Here is a 20,865-nt window from a genome sequence, read left to right as displayed (position 1 = left end):
TTTTTGCCTTCCTCTGGATCAACTGTGGGAATGGAGTTGGGTGTATAGGATTTTACTGTGGTTTTTTTTTTTTTTTTTTGTGGTTGAACTGGATGGACTTGTGTCTTTTTTCAACCTGACTAACTATGTAACTATGTAACCACACAAAGTCTTCCACCTTCTCTCTCCTGTCTCTGAGTATGCTAAGGTAAATCAAGGTTCTCAGAGCACTCATTACATCAAAGCTCCCCTCTACACCAGAGGCCACAGTACTCCCTCTTACATGAGTCCTCGCCGTACACCAGAGCATCCCTTATGTTGGAGTCCCCAGAGTTCTCCCTTACATCAGAGTCTGCAAAGTCTCTCCTTACAGTAAAAGGGAACTCTGCGGATTCGGAAGTAAAATGGGAACTCTGTGGACTCTGATGTAAAGGGGGAACTCTGTGGACTCTGATGTAAAGGGGGAACTCTGTGGACTCTGATGTAAAGGGGGAACTCTGATCTAAAGGGTGGACTCTGAACTAAAGGGGGAACTCTGTGGACTCTGATCTAAAGGGGGGACTCCTGTGATTAACTTCATATGATTAGAAATGTTATTTAATAGCAACATCTATGCATACTATGAAAAAAAAATAGCTGTGTAACGCTGAAGTGTTCAGGTTTGACTGGAAGAAAAGGTGGCAACCCTACCCCCGAAGGAGCCACTACTAATGATTTGGGACCGGCCTACTAAGTTACCCTGGCAGTGTCTAAGGGTGCAATTGTGAGAATAGCAACAGTGAGTGGAGGTCCAGACATCCAATAAAGAGTTTTCAATACTTTATTGTCCAGGCCAAACACGGCCAACATCAACATACATTAGGAAGGTCAAGGTTGATGAAGGAAGAAATAGAACCATGCGGTATCAGGCCTGGATATAGAACTGAGCAATACTCTGCTCGGCATTAAACTAAATGCATACACGTGGCCACTCTGCTCGGAGTGGGTAAGGTGCCCCCAGACAGACCCCTATCACAGGCCTGGCAGCCGGAGCACCACCTCTAAATAGTACTGGGAGGAACAGGTCTACCACACAGACCTGTCTCTAGGGCCCCCGCCACAGGCCAATTTCAATAGAGAACTTAAAGTAAATAAGGACAGAGAATCCTCCCAGTAAACTTCTTTTGCAAATGGTCCCCAGATACCAGCAAGCATACCTGTCAGTGGTCCGGACACCCGATCCCAAACTAAGATCCTTTCAATAGGCCTCGGAACCCAGTGGAGCACCGGGGTCCCTTCTCTCCTCAGGAAGAGGTTCGCTGCAGAGTTCAGCTCTGGCCAGGTGGGCCACACCGGCGGGGTCCATGGATGCGCGTACCCTGAAGGTGGGTGCCGCACCTGGAAGTTTTTTACACATGACCTCTCTCACAGATATACTCTCCCCCAGCATGCCCCGCGAGGGAAAACATCCTCTAATTGGCTGCTGGGAGAAGATCTGTTCTGCCAGAACCCCTCTGGCGCCAGCTGCCGGCCAGGAGTGGCACTGCACTCCCTGACCACAGTATGACCCAGTGGAAATTCCAGAATGACAGAGATCATCAAATTTGGGCAAACATCGAATGGAAGCAAGGTAACTCTGCCGTTCCCCACTGAATTAAAGTGTAGTGCCCATGCTGAAAGCAAGGGGGTGCTACATATATAAAAAAAACTTTTTTTTTTCCCTCAGTTTAGGCCGATGCGTATTCTTCTACCTATTTTTGGTAAAAAAAAATCGCAATAAGCGGTTGATTGGTTTGCGCAAAATGTATAGCGTTTACAAAATAGGGGATAGTTTTATTGCATTTTTATTATTTATTTATTTTTTACTACTAATGGCGGCGTTCAGCAATTGTTTTCATGACTGCGACATGGCGGACACATCGGACAATTTTGAAACATTTTTGGGACCATTGTCATTTTCACAGCAAAAAATGCTATAAAAATGCATTGTTTACTGTGAAAATTGCAGTTTGGGAGTTACCCACTAGGGGGCGCTGAAGGGGTTAAGTGTGACCTCATCTGTGTTTCTAACTGTAGGGGGCGGGGCTGGACGTGAGACGACATTGATTGCCTTTCCCTATATCAGGGAACAGACGATCAATGACAGCGCCACAGTGAAGAACGGGGAAGGTGTGTTTACACACACCTCTCCCCGTTCTTCAACTCCGGGGGGCCGATTGCGGGACTCTGGCGGCCATCGGGGGCTGCGGAACTTCGGACCAGGTCGATGGGCATTTAACAATCACGTACAGGTACGTGATTGTGCCCAGCTGTGCCATTCTGCCAACGCATATCGGCGTTAGGCGGTCCTTAAGTGGTTAAAGCGACAGCAAAGAAAACGCATACGCAGGTCATGCTCTCAAATATAAACGGTATTGAAATCACACATGTGAGATATCGCCGCAATCGTCAGAGTGAGAGCAATAATTATAGCAAAGGACCTCCTCTAACTCTAACCTGGTAACTGTTACGTCTTTTTAAAACACTGCCTGTGGAGATTTTCAGGTACCATAGTTTGTTGCCATTCCACGAGTGTGCGCAATTTCATAGCATGACCTGTTGGGATTCTATTTACTCGGCGTAACATCATCTTTCGCATTATACAAAAAAATTGGGCTAACTTTACTGATCCGTTTTTTTTTTTTTGTAATTAAAAGTGTCTTTGTTCCCCAAAAAAACGTGTTTGAAAGACTGCTGCGCAAATACCGTGTGACATAAAATATTGCAACGTCCGCCATTTTATTTTCTAGGGTCTCTGCTAAAAAAATATACATAATGTTTGAGGGTTCCAAGTAATTTTCTAGAAAAAAATATGGATGTTAACTTGTAAGCAACAAGTGTCAGAAATGGGTTTAGGCGTAAAAGGATTTAAATCAGTGTAATGCAAAAAAGCAACACCGGATCTGGGCAATATCGGGTTAAATCTGAAGAGGTGTGGCTGCAAATGTCAGCTGACCTTTAAGTGCTTAGTTCGCTATGCAGTTTTTGTTTTTTTCCTTTTACTTTATTTTACATTTTATTTGCCATTCTCTGCACCTGTCCAGGAATAGTGACATCGCTGCACTAATTTCAAATGGAAACGGTTGTTTTAAGCCTTTTTGAGTGTTTGTGAACTTTGTCAGTTTGGTATTGATACAAATAAAGTTGGATGAGGGAAAAAAATGGCTGATTACCCATAAATACTCTCAACTGTGTCAGTTCGTCTTGTTGACGTGCAGATGAAAGCACATGGCCTGCTCTGCTGCAGCCACATGATTGGGAAGTAACATTTGATTACGGTAAGCCATTTCACTGCATATAGATCAGCTTTTCTCTACCTTTTAGCTCCAGGGAGTGCCTGCTAAAACCAAATCGCTGATGATCCATGGGAAGCGAGTCTCAATCTGTGTGTGTGTAATGCGTCCACTGAAACCTTCGGGGGGGGGGGGGGGGGGGATGTTTAGGATATCTCTGTGTGTGTGTGGGGGGATGTTTAGGATATCTGTGTGTGGGGGTGTTTAATGCGTCCACTGAAACCTGGGGGGATGTTTAGGATATCTGTGTGTGTGTGTGGGGGGGGGGGGTGTTTAATGCGTCCACTGAAACCTTCGGGGGGGGGGGTGTTTAGGATATCTGTGTGGGGGGGGGGGTGTTTAATGCGTCCACTGAAACCTTCGGGGGGGGGGGGGGTGTTTAGGATATCTGTGTGTGTGTGTGGGGGGGGGGGGGTGTTTAATGCGTTCACTGAAACCTGCGGGGGGGGGGATGTTTAGGATATCTGTGTGTGTGTGTGTGTGTGTGTGGGGGGGGGGTGTTTAATGCGTTCACTGAAACCTGCGGGGGGGGGGATGTTTAGGATATGTGTGTGTGTGTGTGTGTGGGGGGGGTGTTTAATGCGTTTACTGAAACCTGGGGGGGGGGGATGTTTAGGATATCTGTGTGTGTGTGTGTGTGGGGGTGTTTAATGCGTTTACTGAAACCTGGGGGGGGGGGGGATGTTTAGGATATCTGTGTGTGTGTGTGTGTGTGGGGGGGGTGTTTAATGCGTTTACTGAAACCTGGGGGGGGGGGGGATGTTTAGGATATGTGTGTGGGGGTGTTTAATGCGTTCACTGAAACCTGCGGGGGGGGATGTTTAGGATATCTGTGTGTGTGTGTGGGGGTGTTTAATGCGTTCACTGAAACCTGGGGGGGGGGGGGGGGTGTTTAGGATATCTGTGGGGGTGTTTAATGCGTTCACGGAAACCTGGGGGGGGGGGTGTTTAGGATATCTGTGTGTGTGTGTGTGGGGGTGTTTAATGCGTTCACTGAAACCTGGGGGGGGGGGGTGTTTAGGATATCTGTGTGTGTGTGGGGGGTGTTTAATGCCTTCACTGAAACCTGCGGGGGGGGATGTTTAGGATATCTGTGTGTGGGGGGGGGGGGGGTGTTTAATGCGTTCACTGAAACCTGGGGGGGGTGTTTAGGATATCTGTGTGTGTGTGTGGGGGTGTTTAATGCGTTCACTGAAACCTGTGGGGGGGATGTTTACTGTTTAGGATATCTGTGTGGGGGTGTTTAATGCGTTCACTGAAACCTGGGGGGGGGGGTGTTTAGGATATCTGTGTGGGGGGAGGGTGTTTAATGCGTTCACTGAAACCTGGGGGGGGGGGATGTTTAGGGTGTGTGTGTGTGTGTGTGTGTGTGTGTGGCCAGCCTAGAACTGCAGTGCTGAAGCTAGCAGCCGGTGGACACCTCTCTCGCCAGCTGACAGACATCTCTGCCCAGCTATTTCTATCTACCACCCCTGAGACCCCATTCACACCTAGGCGTTTTTACGCCTGTAGCGCTACGCCTCTGCCGCCAGAGGGCTGGAAATACATGTCCCTCTATGGAGATGGTTCACATCTCCACGCCGGACGCCTGTCGCCTGCGGCGTGAAAAAAGGTCCCGGACCTTTTTTTCAGGCGTCTTCGAGCGTTCGGCTAGGAGATGGCAATCATCTCCATAGAGGGGGTCATCTTGGGACACATCTAGGCGGACAATACCCGCGTTTTGTCGCCGCAAATCGCGGTACAAAACGCCGCTATTTTTACCGCGATTTGCGGCGACAAAACGCCGCGATTTCGTCCGTCTAGATGTGAATGCAGCCTAAGGCCCCCTATATACTTTGCGTAGTGGGAACACATGCTCCTGCTCGCATTTTTTTTATTTTTTGCTTGTTTTTTTGCACGCAGGGGAGCCCATTCACTTAAATGGGCTGCCATATGTGTGACAAACACATCACAGAGGCTCTAGAACATGGGTGCTCAACCTGTGGCCCTCCAGCTGTTGCGGAACTACAAGTCCCATGATGCATTGCAAGGCTGACTGTTACAAGCATGACTTCCAAATGCTGAGGCATGATGGGATTTGTAGTTCTGCAGCAGCTGGAGGGCCAACTGGTTGAACACCCATGCTCTAGAACCTTTTGAGGCATGCAGCTTTGCCACATAACAAAACACCGGTCAGTTGTTTAGCATTTGGCGTGCCATTAACAATGGCTCCACAAGCAATATGCGCATTTGTGGTGCATTTCCAAAAACGCCCGTGCACTGTCGCACATCCAGAAAACTTCAAATGTGAATGCAGCCTAATGCCTAGAATACACTGCTAGTTTTTTTTTACCCAGCGGGCTGAACGAAAAAAAAAAAAAACTGACACCTTAGGTCAAAGCCACTGTTCTAACACACATGTTAGTACTGTGATCTCCCCTGCTGTACTATTGTGTTCTGTCAGGGGGACGGCTTTCCCGCCAGAACATTCCAGTCAGCGCTCTCAGCCATTGGGAGATGGTCAGCAGACCTTTTTTGTCTTGCCCCTTCAGAAGCCGGCTGTCATATAGTCAGACAGGACTGTATACATGCCATGGCTGTGACGCTTTACTTCACAGCTGCAGCATTTTTAACGCAGGCTGCAGAGTTTGAAAGGCGGCACCACCTGTCAAACTTCTCATCGAGTTCAATGGGGCTGCTCTGCACCTTGAAGCCAAATGCTTGGCTCACTGTTGCAATTTAAAATTACTATTAAGCAATTGAAAAAAAAAACGGTGTCAGGAAGGGGCAGTAGCGAGGCGATAATTCTGCCATGGCTGCAAAGCATACAATTGCGACCATGGCATTTTAGCGATTTGTTATATCCGGGGGGAGGGGTAAGTTGTACGGGGCCCCATGATTCCTAACAGCAGCCCTGCTGAAACGTGTGTGTGTGTGTGTGTGTGTGTGTGTGTGTGTGTCCACTGTTAATGGGTCCACTGTTAATGGGTCCACTGTTAATGGGTCCACTGTTAATGGGTCCACTGTTAATGGGTCCACTGTTAATGGGTCCACTGTTAATGGGTCCACTGTTAATGGGGTGTTTTAACTTTCAACTTTAAAAAGTGTTTTTTGAGTTTTCCTCTTCCTGTGGTCTAAAGCAGTACCTGAGGAAGAACAGAAAACTCTTGAAAGCAAAATTTCAAGTCCTGAGCTACTAGCCAGGCCTCAAGAGTTACTCGCCACCAGTTGCCCCACCTAATTCATACACTGCCCTGCGCCTAATTGCACCCGTAAACACGCCCTCGTAGATTATCTCATGGAATGACAATGTTTTATGCAGAATCAAGTTACAAAATTAAATATTACCAACAACAACTTTAACAAAATGGGACAGGGCACTGGGGGCAGACCAGAGGGACAGGGCACTAGAACTGGGTCTTTTCCCCATTCTCTTGCTGTCTCCTCTGCAACTCCCATTCTCTCTCTCTCTCTCTCTCTCTCTCTCTCTCTCTCTCTCTCTCTCTCTCTCTCTCTCTCTCTCTCTCTCTCTCTCTCTCTCTCTCTCTCTCTCTCTCTCTCTCTCTCTCTCTCTCTCTCTCTCTCTCTCTCTCTCTCTCTCTCTCTCTCTCTCTCTCTCATGTCCCCACTTTCCCGTTTTATTCAGGCTGGCAGAGAGGAAAGGAGCTGCAGCACAGCGGGAGGCAGTACAATCCAGCGCTGAGATCCACACAACTGCACAGCCATTGACACCATAGCACAGCACACATTGGGACCAGTCTGTTCACAGTGCTCAGGCTACACTGTTGGACACTTACATAGAGCACAAGGAGAAGAAAACTGCACAAACTAGAAGGCTGCCGCTCTCATGTCAGGGCAACTTTCAGTGAGCGCTGCACCGAAGTGGTAATTTTTGCAATCCTCCACCTCACTCATTACTTTCTGCTCTCCAGCTACATTGGTCGGGGCCCGGGGGAGGGGGGCAGGCTCAGAGAGGTCATACTGTTAGGTCCCATGGCTTAATGAGAATTGTAAGGAGAGCACCTGTGTACTGCTCTGCCTGTGCGCGGCTCACCAGACTACTTTTCCCGAGCATGCACCTTTCCTCTTCGGCCGCCAATCTCATCGGGACTCTAAGTGTAGGCACAGATTGGAGGGAGATTGGTCATGCAGCCCTGTCATCACTCGCCCCCAGCTTAAATCCAAATGCTAGTAGTGTGGACATTTTGAGGGCTGGTGTACTGCACTACTCGTATTTTGTAATGTTATTTATACTTATTTTGGGTGGGGTTTTTTTGTGAGAGAGAAATATTTATTCCTAAAGTTGCTATGGACATGCCTCCTACCCATCGTGCTGTGTGACGTAGGACTGTGAAGGAGGACCTGAGGGTACTGACACAAGAGGCAAGGGTTCATGTCTGCTGGCAAGCATAATCTAATGGTGTGTTTGTGTTTTTTTTTTTGTTTGTTTGTTTCTCCCCCCCCCCCTGATCTGTCTACTTGACTGAGGGTAAGTGATGGCAAAATCAAGAAAGCCAACATTTTCAGTAGGTCTGCGGTGCTAGGTCCCAAAATGATCATGGTAATGTGTATGGCAAAGCTTTTGAGATGATAAAAAAATAAATAAAAATATAATGTATATAGATTTCAGTGGGAATGATGCAATATTTTTTTTTTTTTTTTTTTTAGTTGCTACTGTGGAGTAAGCTGAAAGCGACGTGGAATCCTTTTGTGGCTCTGCATCTTCAACAAATGGTAGGCTCACATAGAGCACGCTGCCTTCGTGGTCCCCAGGTTATGGGGTCTGGGAGTTGCAAGTGGTCAGGTCAGCCTGAAAATCTGCAGTTATGAGCTTCCAGTATGTAGATTCTGTCTACCCTGTACAGTGGTTTTGACTGTGTCTTGCCCAGGGGCGAACTGACAACTCATGGGGCCCACGGGCAATAGGAGATAATGGGGCCCACGGGCAATGGGAGATAATGGGGCCCCGGGCAATATATTATGGGACCACATAGTATATACACACCGAAAAGGTACTGGAGAGGCGGGGCAGCTATAATCTTGGGATTTTTTTAAAACACAGATTTCTCCTATCACCTTCCAGGACCGCAAACCTGAGAGATGAGGGCTCCTCCCCACAGGAAACACAATCAATAGACAGCTTGTTATAAGTCCCCACCCTTCCCCCTTGATCCCCAGTATTGATTGTGTTTCTCCCAAACACAGCGGCATTTTTTTTTTTAAAGACATAAATACCAGGGAGGGTTTAATGGTTACCCCTGTTGAGACAGGTTTTAGGGAGGCCAGGGACGGCTGAACTAACCTGTAGGCTTTGTCCTTCTCACAGGTCGCCCCAGGCGTGCACCAGCGTTCTGGCCGCAGGGAGGGCGAGCCATCGCTGTGATGCAAAAACACCGCCATTAAGCTGCTCTCTTCACTTCCGGGTTTTTCCTAGAAGGAAGCACTGAGCTCCAAGCCTCTTTCTGTACATGACCGCATCTTAGGAAGTGGGCGGCGTCACAGACACAGTGCAACCCGGAAGTGTTAAAACGCGTGGAGAGTGGTGTGGAAGTGGTCGGCTTGCTGTACCAGCCCCTTCAGCGGTACCAGCAGCCCAGGACCCAGCCAACCTCCTCATGGAACAAGAGGATGGGAAGGCAAACGCGACTGCAGACAGATCCAGGTCGGATCGTGAGTACAAACCCTCCTTGAAGGTGCAGGAGCACACCAAACACCCGGCTTGGTTACATACCTGTCCAGTCCTTTGAGCCCCGGGATTAAGCTTCCCTTAATCTATTATGCTTACGTGTGTTTTTTTTTTTTCCTTTTCACCATGGCTATGGCAAACAAATAAAAAGGGAACCCACAATGATTGTCTGTCAAGAATCCTTTTTCTAAATCGTTCTCCTGACAGGACTTTCAAGTCAAAATCTGACATTTAGCAGAAAGGCCTTGCAGGCAGGGGTCCCACCCTAAAGTAGGCATGTTGGTTCCTTTTATTAACCTCTCGGGTGTGCCGTCCTGGAAGGTGATGGGAGAAAACCTACGTTAGACTTGCCATTCACGGTATTTCTACGAACCTTCCAGGACGGCAGGCCTACTTCCCACCCTATGTGGAGGGAAAGATAAGCTAAATGCTAGGTGGTAAGTACCTATGTGGAACAATGTCCTTTGTGAACCAGTTCAGGATTACTTTATTACATACTGGGGATCAAGGGGAAGGGTGAGGACTTATAACAAGCTGTCAATTGATTGTGCTTCCTGTGGGGAGGAGCCCTCATCTCTCAGGTGTGCCGTCCTGGAAGGTTCGTAGAAATACCGTTACCGGTAAGTCTAACGTAGGTTTTTTACATACTGTCCCTGGTTTTACTGAGGCTGGCAACCCTGATGGGGGGGGGGGGGAGGGCCCTAGTGACATGGGGCCCAAATGGTCAGTCTGCCCTGGTCTTAACCCCGCCCTGTCATACCAGAGAGTTTGCATATACTTTCCCTGACGTTTGAAGTTCTTTCTGCCACAAGATGGAAGGGCAGTGCTGGGACTTGCTGCACTCTTATCGCTACTGGAAAGTCTACAGAGAGCTTTGATGCATCGAGCACTCTGGAAGAAGAGGGTATGTGGTTTTTGAAGGGTGTGCTGAGTGACTGTTGCGATTTGTAGTCAGGACTCTACCAGGTTGCTTGCTGTTGTGTAGCCAGGGTTCTTGGTAACTGGTCCTCCCGATCCTTTCATGGATGCAAGAGGTGTGCCCACTCTTGGATGTGGTCGGTTGCCTCCCCTGTTCATATGGCAGTAGGGGGTCTGGACCTGAGAAATGATCACATCTCAAGATGGACATGAAGAACTGCCTTTGGGGACTCATCCTTTTTTTCCCTAGGACAGAGTGTGACTTTGGAATGGAACTTGGTTTCTTAGTCTCAGAATATGGGGGCGCACCATGTTAGAGCGATTTGAACATGGGGCCAGACTGGGTCTTCACTCTGTCTTGGGTTAGACTTTTGGCATTGGTCGTGTCCTTATCCCCTTTAGGGGGGAAAAGGCTCTAGCACGAACGTGTCAGTTCCACATTGGCAGCACTGTCGGTTTCGGTTCTTTATTATGGGGTGTTAATGCCTATGTTTTTATATTGTAGCAGGTGAGGTGACCAAGGCTGAACTATGGCAACACTATTGGAGACTGAACAGAGGAGTTCTTTGATGTATGTATCAAATTTGGTTTTATGGTGTAATGTGTGGGACATTTTAAGTGAAATGTGTTTTTTGACTGTGTATTAACCACTTACGACCACCTGCCGCAGGAATACGTCGGTACTTTGAAGAGGAATATGGCTGTAGCAGCTTGCTACCATAACACCAGTATCCTCTTCAGCAGGTGGTTCTCTTTCAGATAAAAGTGGTCTCTGCGCTAGATACGCCGCAAGATCACTTTTATCGGCGGCAGGAAAGGGGCCCCCTGCCATTTACTGGAGCCGTCGGTGAGGTGGAGGAAATCAGGTCTGTTCCCTGCCTGGGTATGGAGGCAAGTGTGTGGAAGATGGTCCCCACCCGTCTCCATATCACTTCAGGGCGGAAGCAAAGTCAAAACTTCACTTCTACCCAATGCTCTTAAAGGGCTTTTTTTTTTTTTTTTTTTTTTCTTGCATTTTAGTGTACATATGAGGTCATCAGGGAATTCCTGGAACTTATTTGGAACAGACCTACGCTCAGACGGGGTTGAACGCTAGCCCGAGCCTACCCAAGGTATCCCATTGGGAAGCTATCAAAGTGAATAGCTAATTGTAAGCATCAGAGGAATTCCTGTTCCATAGTTGTATGTGTATGCACACCCCTTGCATACTTGATGCTGCCGGGTGGGTATGCCTCCGCCACCTTTTTTTTGTGATGGCAAAATCTAGGAAGCCAACATTTTCAGTAGGTCTGCGGTGCTAGGTCCCAAAATGATCATGGTAATGTGTATGGCAAAGCTTTTGAGATGATAAAAATATAATGTATATAGATTTCAGTGGGAATGATGCAATATTTTTTTTTTTTTTTTTAGTTACTACTGTGGAGTAAGCTGAAAGCGACGTGGAATCCTTTTGTGGCTCTGCATCTTCAACAAAATGTAGGTTCCCGTAGAGCACGCTGCCTTCGCGGTCCCCAGGTTATGTGGTCCCCAGGTTATGTGGTCTGGGAGTTGTTAAGTGGTCAGGGCAGCCTGAAAATCTGCGGTGAAGTTCTTTCTGCCACAAGATGGAAGGGCAGTGCTGGGACTTGCTGCACTCTTATCGCTACTGGAAAGTCTACAGAGAGCTTTGATGCATCGAGCACTCTGGAAGAAGAGGGTATGTGGTTTTTGGAGGGTGTGCTGAGTGACTGTTGCGATTTGTAGTCAGGACTCTACCAGGTTGCTTGCTGTTGTGTAGCCAGGGTTCTTGGTAACTGGTACTCCCGATCCTTTCATGGATGTAAGAGGTGTGCCCACTCTTGGATGTGGTCGGTTGCCTCCCCTGTTCATATGGCAGTAGGGGGTCTGGCCTGAGAAATGATCACATCTCAAGATGGCCATGACGAACTGCCTTTGGGGACTCATCCTTTTTTTCCCTAGGACAGAGTGTGACTTTGGAATGGAACTTGGTTTCTTAGTCTCAGAATATGGGGGCACACCATGTTAGAGCGATTTGAACATGGGGCCAGACTGGGTCTTCACTCTGTCTTGGGTTAGACTTTTGGCATTGGTCGTGTCCTTATCTCCTTTAGGGGGGAAAAGGCTCTAGCACGAACGTGTCAGTTCCACATTGGCAGCACTGTCGGTTTCGGTTCTTTATTATGGGGTGTTTTTATGGGGTGTTAATGCCTATGGTTTTATATTGTAGCAGGTGAGGTGACCAAGGCTGAACTATGGCAACACTATTGGAGACTGAACAGAGGAGTTCTTTGATGTATGTATCAAATTTGGTATTATGGTGTAATGTGTGGGACATTTTAAGTGAAATGTGTTTTTTGACTGTGTATTAACCACTTACGACCACCTGCCGCAGGAATACGTCGGTACTTTGAAGAGGAATATGGCTGTAGCAGCTTGCTACCATAACACCAGTATCCTCTTCAGCAGGTGGTTCTCTTTCAGATAAAAGTGGTCTCTGCGCTAGATACGCCGCAAGATCACTTTTATCGGCGGCAGGAAAGGGGCCCCCTGCCATTTACTGGAGCCGTCGGTGAGGTGGAGGAAATCAGGTCTGTTCCCTGCCTGGGTATGGAGGCAAGTGTGTGGAAGATGGCCCCCACCCGTCTCCATATCACTTCAGGGCGGAAGCAAAGTCAAAACTTCACTTCTGCCCAATGCTCTTAAAGGGCTTTTTTTTTTTTTTTTTTTCTTTCTTGCATTTTAGTGTACATATGAGGTCATCAGGGAATTCCTGGAACTTATTTGGAACAGACCTACGCTCAGACGGGGTTGAACGCTAGCCCGAGCCTACCCAAGGTATCCCATTGGGAAGCTATCAAAGTGAATAGCTAATTGTAAGCATCAGAGGAATTCCTGTTCCATAGTTGTATGTGTATGCACACCCCTTGCATACTTGATGCTGCCGGGTGGGTATGCCTCCGCCACCTTTTTTTTGTGATGGCAAAATCTAGGAAGCCAACATTTTCAGTAGGTCTGCGGTGCTAGGTCCCAAAATGATCATGGTAATGTGTATGGCAAAGCTTTTGAGATGATAAAAATATAATGTATATAGATTTCAGTGGGAATGATGCAATATTTTTTTTTTTTTTTTTAGTTACTACTGTGGAGTAAGCTGAAAGCGACGTGGAATCCTTTTGTGGCTCTGCATCTTCAACAAAATGTAGGTTCCCGTAGAGCACGCTGCCTTCGCGGTCCCCAGGTTATGTGGTCCCCAGGTTATGTGGTCTGGGAGTTGTTAAGTGGTCAGGGCAGCCTGAAAATCTGCGGTGAAGTTCTTTCTGCCACAAGATGGAAGGGCAGTGCTGGGACTTGCTGCACTCTTATCGCTACTGGAAAGTCTACAGAGAGCTTTGATGCATCGAGCACTCTGGAAGAAGAGGGTATGTGGTTTTTGGAGGGTGTGCTGAGTGACTGTTGCGATTTGTAGTCAGGACTCTACCAGGTTGCTTGCTGTTGTGTAGCCAGGGTTCTTGGTAACTGGTACTCCCGATCCTTTCATGGATGTAAGGGGTGTGCCCACTCTTGGATGTGGTCGGTTGCCTCCCCTGTTCATATGGCAGTAGGGGGTCTGGCCTGAGAAATGATCACATCTCAAGATGGCCATGACGAACTGCCTTTGGGGACTCATCCTTTTTTTCCCTAGGACAGAGTGTGACTTTGGAATGGAACTTGGTTTCTTAGTCTCAGAATATGGGGGCACACCATGTTAGAGCGATTTGAACATGGGGCCAGACTGGGTCTTCACTCTGTCTTGGGTTAGACTTTTGGCATTGGTCGTGTCCTTATCTCCTTTAGGGGGGAAAAGGCTCTAGCACGAACGTGTCAGTTCCACATTGGCAGCACTGTCGGTTTCGGTTCTTTATTATGGGGTGTTTTTATGGGGTGTTAATGCCTATGTTTTTATATTGTAGCAGGTGAGGTGACCAAGGCTGAACTATGGCAACACTATTGGAGACTGAACAGAGGAGTTCTTTGATGTATGTATCAAATTTGGTATTATGGTGTAATGTGTGGGACATTTTAAGTGAAATGTGTTTTTTGACTGTGTATTAACCACTTACGACCACCTGCCGCAGGAATACGTCGGTACTTTGAAGAGGAATATGGCTGTAGCAGCTTGCTACCATAACACCAGTATCCTCTTCAGCAGGTGGTTCTCTTTCAGATAAAAGTGGTCTCTGCGCTAGATACGCCGCAAGATCACTTTTATCGGCGGCAGGAAAGGGGCCCCCTGCCATTTACTGGAGCCGTCGGTGAGGTGGAGGAAATCAGGTCTGTTCCCTGCCTGGGTATGGAGGCAAGTGTGTGGAAGATGGTCCCCACCCGTCTCCATATCACTTCAGGGCGGAAGCAAAGTCAAAACTTCACTTCTGCCCAATGCTCTTAAAGGGCTTTTTTTTTTTTTTTTTTCTTTCTTGCATTTTAGTGTACATATGAGGTCATCAGGGAATTCCTGGAACTTATTTGGAACAGACCTACGCTCAGACGGGGTTGAACGCTAGCCCGAGCCTACCCAAGGTATCCCATTGGGAAGCTATCAAAGTGAATAGCTAATTGTAAGCATCAGAGGAATTCCTGTTCCATAGTTGTATGTGTATGCACACCCCTTGCATACTTGATGCTGCCGGGTGGGTATGCCTCCGCCACCTTTTTTTTGTGATGGCAAAATCTAGGAAGCCAACATTTTCAGTAGGTCTGCGGTGCTAGGTCCCAAAATGATCATGGTAATGTGTATGGCAAAGCTTTTGAGATGATAAAAATATAATGTATATAGATTTCAGTGGGAATGATGCAATATTTTTTTTTTTTTTTTTAGTTACTACTGTGGAGTAAGCTGAAAGCGACGTGGAATCCTTTTGTGGCTCTGCATCTTCAACAAAATGTAGGTTCCCGTAGAGCACGCTGCCTTCGCGGTCCCCAGGTTATGTGGTCCCCAGGTTATGTGGTCTGGGAGTTGTTAAGTGGTCAGGGCAGCCTGAAAATCTGCGGTGAAGTTCTTTCTGCCACAAGATGGAAGGGCAGTGCTGGGACTTGCTGCACTCTTATCGCTACTGGAAAGTCTACAGAGAGCTTTGATGCATCGAGCACTCTGGAAGAAGAGGGTATGTGGTTTTTGGAGGGTGTGCTGAGTGACTGTTGCGATTTGTAGTCAGGACTCTACCAGGTTGCTTGCTGTTGTGTAGCCAGGGTTCTTGGTAACTGGTACTCCCGATCCTTTCATGGATGTAAGAGGTGTGCCCACTCTTGGATGTGGTCGGTTGCCTCCCCTGTTCATATGGCAGTAGGGGGTCTGGCCTGAGAAATGATCACATCTCAAGATGGCCATGACGAACTGCCTTTGGGGACTCATCCTTTTTTTCCCTAGGACAGAGTGTGACTTTGGAATGGAACTTGGTTTCTTAGTCTCAGAATATGGGGGCACACCATGTTAGAGCGATTTGAACATGGGGCCAGACTGGGTCTTCACTCTGTCTTGGGTTAGACTTTTGGCATTGGTCGTGTCCTTATCTCCTTTAGGGGGGAAAAGGCTCTAGCACGAACGTGTCAGTTCCACATTGGCAGCACTGTCGGTTTCGGTTCTTTATTATGGGGTGTTTTTATGGGGTGTTAATGCCTATGTTTTTATATTGTAGCAGGTGAGGTGACCAAGGCTGAACTATGGCAACACTATTGGAGACTGAACAGAGGAGTTCTTTGATGTATGTATCAAATTTGGTATTATGGTGTAATGTGTGGGACATTTTAAGTGAAATGTGTTTTTTGACTGTGTATTAACCACTTACGACCACCTGCCGCAGGAATACGTCGGTACTTTGAAGAGGAATATGGCTGTAGCAGCTTGCTACCATAACACCAGTATCCTCTTCAGCAGGTGGTTCTCTTTCAGATAAAAGTGGTCTCTGCGCTAGATACGCCGCAAGATCACTTTTATCGGCGGCAGGAAAGGGGCCCCCTGCCATTTACTGGAGCCGTCGGTGAGGTGGAGGAAATCAGGTCTGTTCCCTGCCTGGGTATGGAGGCAAGTGTGTGGAAGATGGTCCCCACCCGTCTCCATATCACTTCAGGGCGGAAGCAAAGTCAAAACTTCACTTCTGCCCAATGCTCTTAAAGGGCTTTTTTTTTTTTTTTTTTTTTTTTTCTTGCATTTTAGTGTACATATGAGGTCATCAGGGAATTCCTGGAACTTATTTGGAACAGACCTACGCTCAGACGGGGTTGAACGCTAGCCCGAGCCTACCCAAGGTATCCCATTGGGAAGCTATCAAAGTGAATAGCTAATTGTAAGCATCAGAGGAATTCCTGTTCCATAGTTGTATGTGTATGCACACCCCTTGCATACTTGATGCTGCCGGGTGGGTATGCCTCCGCCACCTTTTTTTTGTGATGGCAAAATCTAGGAAGCCAACATTTTCAGTAGGTCTGCGGTGCTAGGTCCCAAAATGATCATGGTAATGTGTATGGCAAAGCTTTTGAGATGATAAAAATATAATGTATATAGATTTCAGTGGGAATGATGCAATATTTTTTTTTTTTTTTTTAGTTACTACTGTGGAGTAAGCTGAAAGCGACGTGGAATCCTTTTGTGGCTCTGCATCTTCAACAAAATGTAGGTTCCCGTAGAGCACGCTGCCTTCGCGGTCCCCAGGTTATGTGGTCCCCAGGTTATGTGGTCTGGGAGTTGTTAAGTGGTCAGGGCAGCCTGAAAATCTGCGGTGAAGTTCTTTCTGCCACAAGATGGAAGGGCAGTGCTGGGACTTGCTGCACTCTTATCGCTACTGGAAAGTCTACAGAGAGCTTTGATGCATCGAGCACTCTGGAAGAAGAGGGTATGTGGTTTTTGGAGGGTGTGCTGAGTGACTGTTGCGATTTGTAGTCAGGACTCTACCAGGTTGCTTGCTGTTGTGTAGCCAGGGTTCTTGGTAACTGGTACTCCCGATCCTTTCATGGATGTAAGGGGTGTGCCCACTCTTGGATGTGGTCGGTTGCCTCCCCTGTTCATATGGCAGTAGGGGGTCTGGCCTGAGAAATGATCACATCTCAAGATGGCCATGACGAACTGCCTTTGGGGACTCATCCTTTTTTTCCCTAGGACAGAGTGTGACTTTGGAATGGAACTTGGTTTCTTAGTCTCAGAATATGGGGGCACACCATGTTAGAGCGATTTGAACATGGGGCCAGACTGGGTCTTCACTCTGTCTTGGGTTAGACTTTTGGCATTGGTCGTGTCCTTATCTCCTTTAGGGGGGAAAAGGCTCTAGCACGAACGTGTCAGTTCCACATTGGCAGCACTGTCGGTTTCGGTTCTTTATTATGGGGTGTTTTTATGGGGTGTTAATGCCTATGTTTTTATATTGTAGCAGGTGAGGTGACCAAGGCTGAACTATGGCAACACTATTGGAGACTGAACAGAGGAGTTCTTTGATGTATGTATCAAATTTGGTATTATGGTGTAATGTGTGGGACATTTTAAGTGAAATGTGTTTTTTGACTGTGTATTAACCACTTACGACCACCTGCCGCAGGAATACGTCGGTACTTTGAAGAGGAATATGGCTGTAGCAGCTTGCTACCATAACACCAGTATCCTCTTCAGCAGGTGGTTCTCTTTCAGATAAAAGTGGTCTCTGCGCTAGATACGCCGCAAGATCACTTTTATCGGCGGCAGGAAAGGGGCCCCCTGCCATTTACTGGAGCCGTCGGTGAGGTGGAGGAAATCAGGTCTGTTCCCTGCCTGGCTATGGAGGCAAGTGTGTGGAAGATGGTCCCCACCCGTCTCCATATCACTTCAGGGCGGAAGCAAAGTCAAAACTTCACTTCTGCCCAATGCTCTTAAAGGGCTTTTTTTTTTTTTTTTTTTCTTTCTTGCATTTTAGTGTACATATGAGGTCATCAGGGAATTCCTGGAACTTATTTGGAACAGACCTACGCTCAGACGGGGTTGAACGCTAGCCCGAGCCTACCCAAGGTATCCCATTGGGAAGCTATCAAAGTGAATAGCTAATTGTAAGCATCAGAGGAATTCCTGTTCCATAGTTGTATGTGTATGCACACCCCTTGCATACTTGATGCTGCCGGGTGGGTATGCCTCCGCCACCTTTTTTTTGTGATGGCAAAATCTAGGAAGCCAACATTTTCAGTAGGTCTGCGGTGCTAGGTCCCAAAATGATCATGGTAATGTGTATGGCAAAGCTTTTGAGATGATAAAAATATAATGTATATAGATTTCAGTGGGAATGATGCAATATTTTTTTTTTTTTTTTTAGTTACTACTGTGGAGTAAGCTGAAAGCGACGTGGAATCCTTTTGTGGCTCTGCATCTTCAACAAAATGTAGGTTCCCGTAGAGCACGCTGCCTTCGCGGTCCCCAGGTTATGTGGTCCCCAGGTTATGTGGTCTGGGAGTTGTTAAGTGGTCAGGGCAGCCTGAAAATCTGCGGTGAAGTTCTTTCTGCCACAAGATGGAAGGGCAGTGCTGGGACTTGCTGCACTCTTATCGCTACTGGAAAGTCTACAGAGAGCTTTGATGCATCGAGCACTCTGGAAGAAGAGGGTATGTGGTTTTTGGAGGGTGTGCTGAGTGACTGTTGCGATTTGTAGTCAGGACTCTACCAGGTTGCTTGCTGTTGTGTAGCCAGGGTTCTTGGTAACTGGTACTCCCGATCCTTTCATGGATGTAAGAGGTGTGCCCACTCTTGGATGTGGTCGGTTGCCTCCCCTGTTCATATGGCAGTAGGGGGTCTGGCCTGAGAAATGATCACATCTCAAGATGGCCATGACGAACTGCCTTTGGGGACTCATCCTTTTTTTCCCTAGGACAGAGTGTGACTTTGGAATGGAACTTGGTTTCTTAGTCTCAGAATATGGGGGCACACCATGTTAGAGCGATTTGAACATGGGGCCAGACTGGGTCTTCACTCTGTCTTGGGTTAGACTTTTGGCATTGGTCGTGTCCTTATCTCCTTTAGGGGGGAAAAGGCTCTAGCACGAACGTGTCAGTTCCACATTGGCAGCACTGTCGGTTTCGGTTCTTTATTATGGGGTGTTTTTATGGGGTGTTAATGCCTATGTTTTTATATTGTAGCAGGTGAGGTGACCAAGGCTGAACTATGGCAACACTATTGGAGACTGAACAGAGGAGTTCTTTGATGTATGTATCAAATTTGGTATTATGGTGTAATGTGTGGGACATTTTAAGTGAAATGTGTTTTTTGACTGTGTATTAACCACTTACGACCACCTGCCGCAGGAATACGTCGGTACTTTGAAGAGGAATATGGCTGTAGCAGCTTGCTACCATAACACCAGTATCCTCTTCAGCAGGTGGTTCTCTTTCAGATAAAAGTGGTCTCTGCGCTAGATACGCCGCAAGATCACTTTTATCGGCGGCAGGAAAGGGGCCCCCTGCCATTTACTGGAGCCGTCGGTGAGGTGGAGGAAATCAGGTCTGTTCCCTGCCTGGGTATGGAGGCAAGTGTGTGGAAGATGGTCCCCACCCGTCTCCATATCACTTCAGGGCGGAAGCAAAGTCAAAACTTCACTTCTGCCCAATGCTCTTAAAGGGCTTTTTTTTTTTTTTTTTTTTTTTTTTTGCTTTTTTGTGTACATATGAGGTCATCAGGGAATTCCTGGAACTTATTTGGAACAGACCTACGCTTCGACGGGGTTGAACGCTAGCCCGAGCCTACCCAAGGTATCCCATTGGGAAGCTATCAAAGTGAATAGCTAATTGTAAGCATCAGAGGAATTCCTGTTCCATAGTTGTATGTGTATGCACACCCCTTGCATACTTGATGCTGCCGGGTGGGTATGCCTCCGCCACCTTTTTTTTGTGATGGCAAAATCTAGGAAGCCAACATTTTCAGTAGGTCTGCGGTGCTAGGTCCCAAAATGATCATGGTAATGTGTATGGCAAAGCTTTTGAGATGATAAAAATATAATGTATATAGATTTCAGTGGGAATGATGCAATATTTTTTTTTTTTTTTTTTAGTTACTACTGTGGAGTAAGCTGAAAGCGACGTGGAATCCTTTTGTGGCTCTGCATCTTCAACAAAATGTAGGTTCCCGTAGAGCACGCTGCCTTCGCGGTCCCCAGGTTATGTGGTCCCCAGGTTATGTGGTCTGGGAGTTGTTAAGTGGTCAGTGCAGCCTGAAAATCTGCGGTGAAGTTCTTTCTGCCACAAGATGGAAGGGCAGTGCTGGGACTTGCTGCACTCTTATCGCTACTGGAAAGTCTACAGAGAGCTTTGATGCATCGAGCACTCTGGAAGAAGAGGGTATGTGGTTTTTGGAGGGTGTGCTGAGTGACTGTTGCGATTTGTAGTCAGGACTCTACCAGGTTGCTTGCTGTTGTGTAGCCAGGGTTCTTGGTAACTGGTACTCCCGATCCTTTCATGGATGTAAGAGGTGTGCCCACTCTTGGATGTGGTCGGTTGCCTCCCCTGTTCATATGGCAGTAGGGGGTCTGGCCTGAGAAATGATCACATCTCAAGATGGCCATGACGAACTGCCTTTGGGGACTCATCCTTTTTTTCCCTAGGACAGAGTGTGACTTTGGAATGGAACTTGGTTTCTTAGTCTCAGAATATGGGGGCACACCATGTTAGAGCGATTTGAACATGGGGCCAGACTGGGTCTTCACTCTGTCTTGGGTTAGACTTTTGGCATTGGTCGTGTCCTTATCTCCTTTAGGGGGGAAAAGGCTCTAGCACGAACGTGTCAGTTCCACATTGGCAGCACTGTCGGTTTCGGTTCTTTATTATGGGGTGTTTTTATGGGGTGTTAATGCCTATGTTTTTATATTGTAGCAGGTGAGGTGACCAAGGCTGAACTATGGCAACACTATTGGAGACTGAACAGAGGAGTTCTTTGATGTATGTATCAAATTTGGTATTATGGTGTAATGTGTGGGACATTTTAAGTGAAATGTGTTTTTTGACTGTGTATTAACCACT

General features: G+C 47.2%; 1 long non-coding RNA gene across 5 annotated transcripts in view; it reads left to right on the top strand.

Annotated features, from left to right (window-relative positions):
• The first annotated feature begins 3,203 nt into the window (after window positions 1–3,203).
• Window positions 3,204–20,865, top strand: part of LOC120908949 — a 36,266-nt gene continuing 18,604 nt past the window's right edge. For 2 of the 5 annotated variants that reach the window (XR_005741195.1, XR_005741196.1), the window contains exons 1-14: window positions 9,735–9,859; window positions 10,379–10,444; window positions 11,284–11,349; window positions 12,101–12,166; window positions 13,007–13,072; window positions 13,824–13,889; window positions 14,729–14,794; window positions 15,546–15,611; window positions 16,454–16,519; window positions 17,271–17,336; window positions 18,177–18,242; window positions 18,994–19,059; window positions 19,902–19,967; window positions 20,719–20,784. This is a non-coding gene — a long non-coding RNA (uncharacterized LOC120908949). The other 3 variants (XR_005741197.1, XR_005741198.1, XR_005741199.1) reach the window with 3 other exon arrangements.

Source organism: Rana temporaria, chromosome 8, assembly GCF_905171775.1.
Source record: "Rana temporaria chromosome 8, aRanTem1.1, whole genome shotgun sequence".
In the NCBI taxonomy this organism is placed as follows: Eukaryota; Metazoa; Chordata; class Amphibia; order Anura; family Ranidae; genus Rana; species Rana temporaria.
This window is presented reverse-complemented; position numbering and strand designations above follow the sequence as displayed.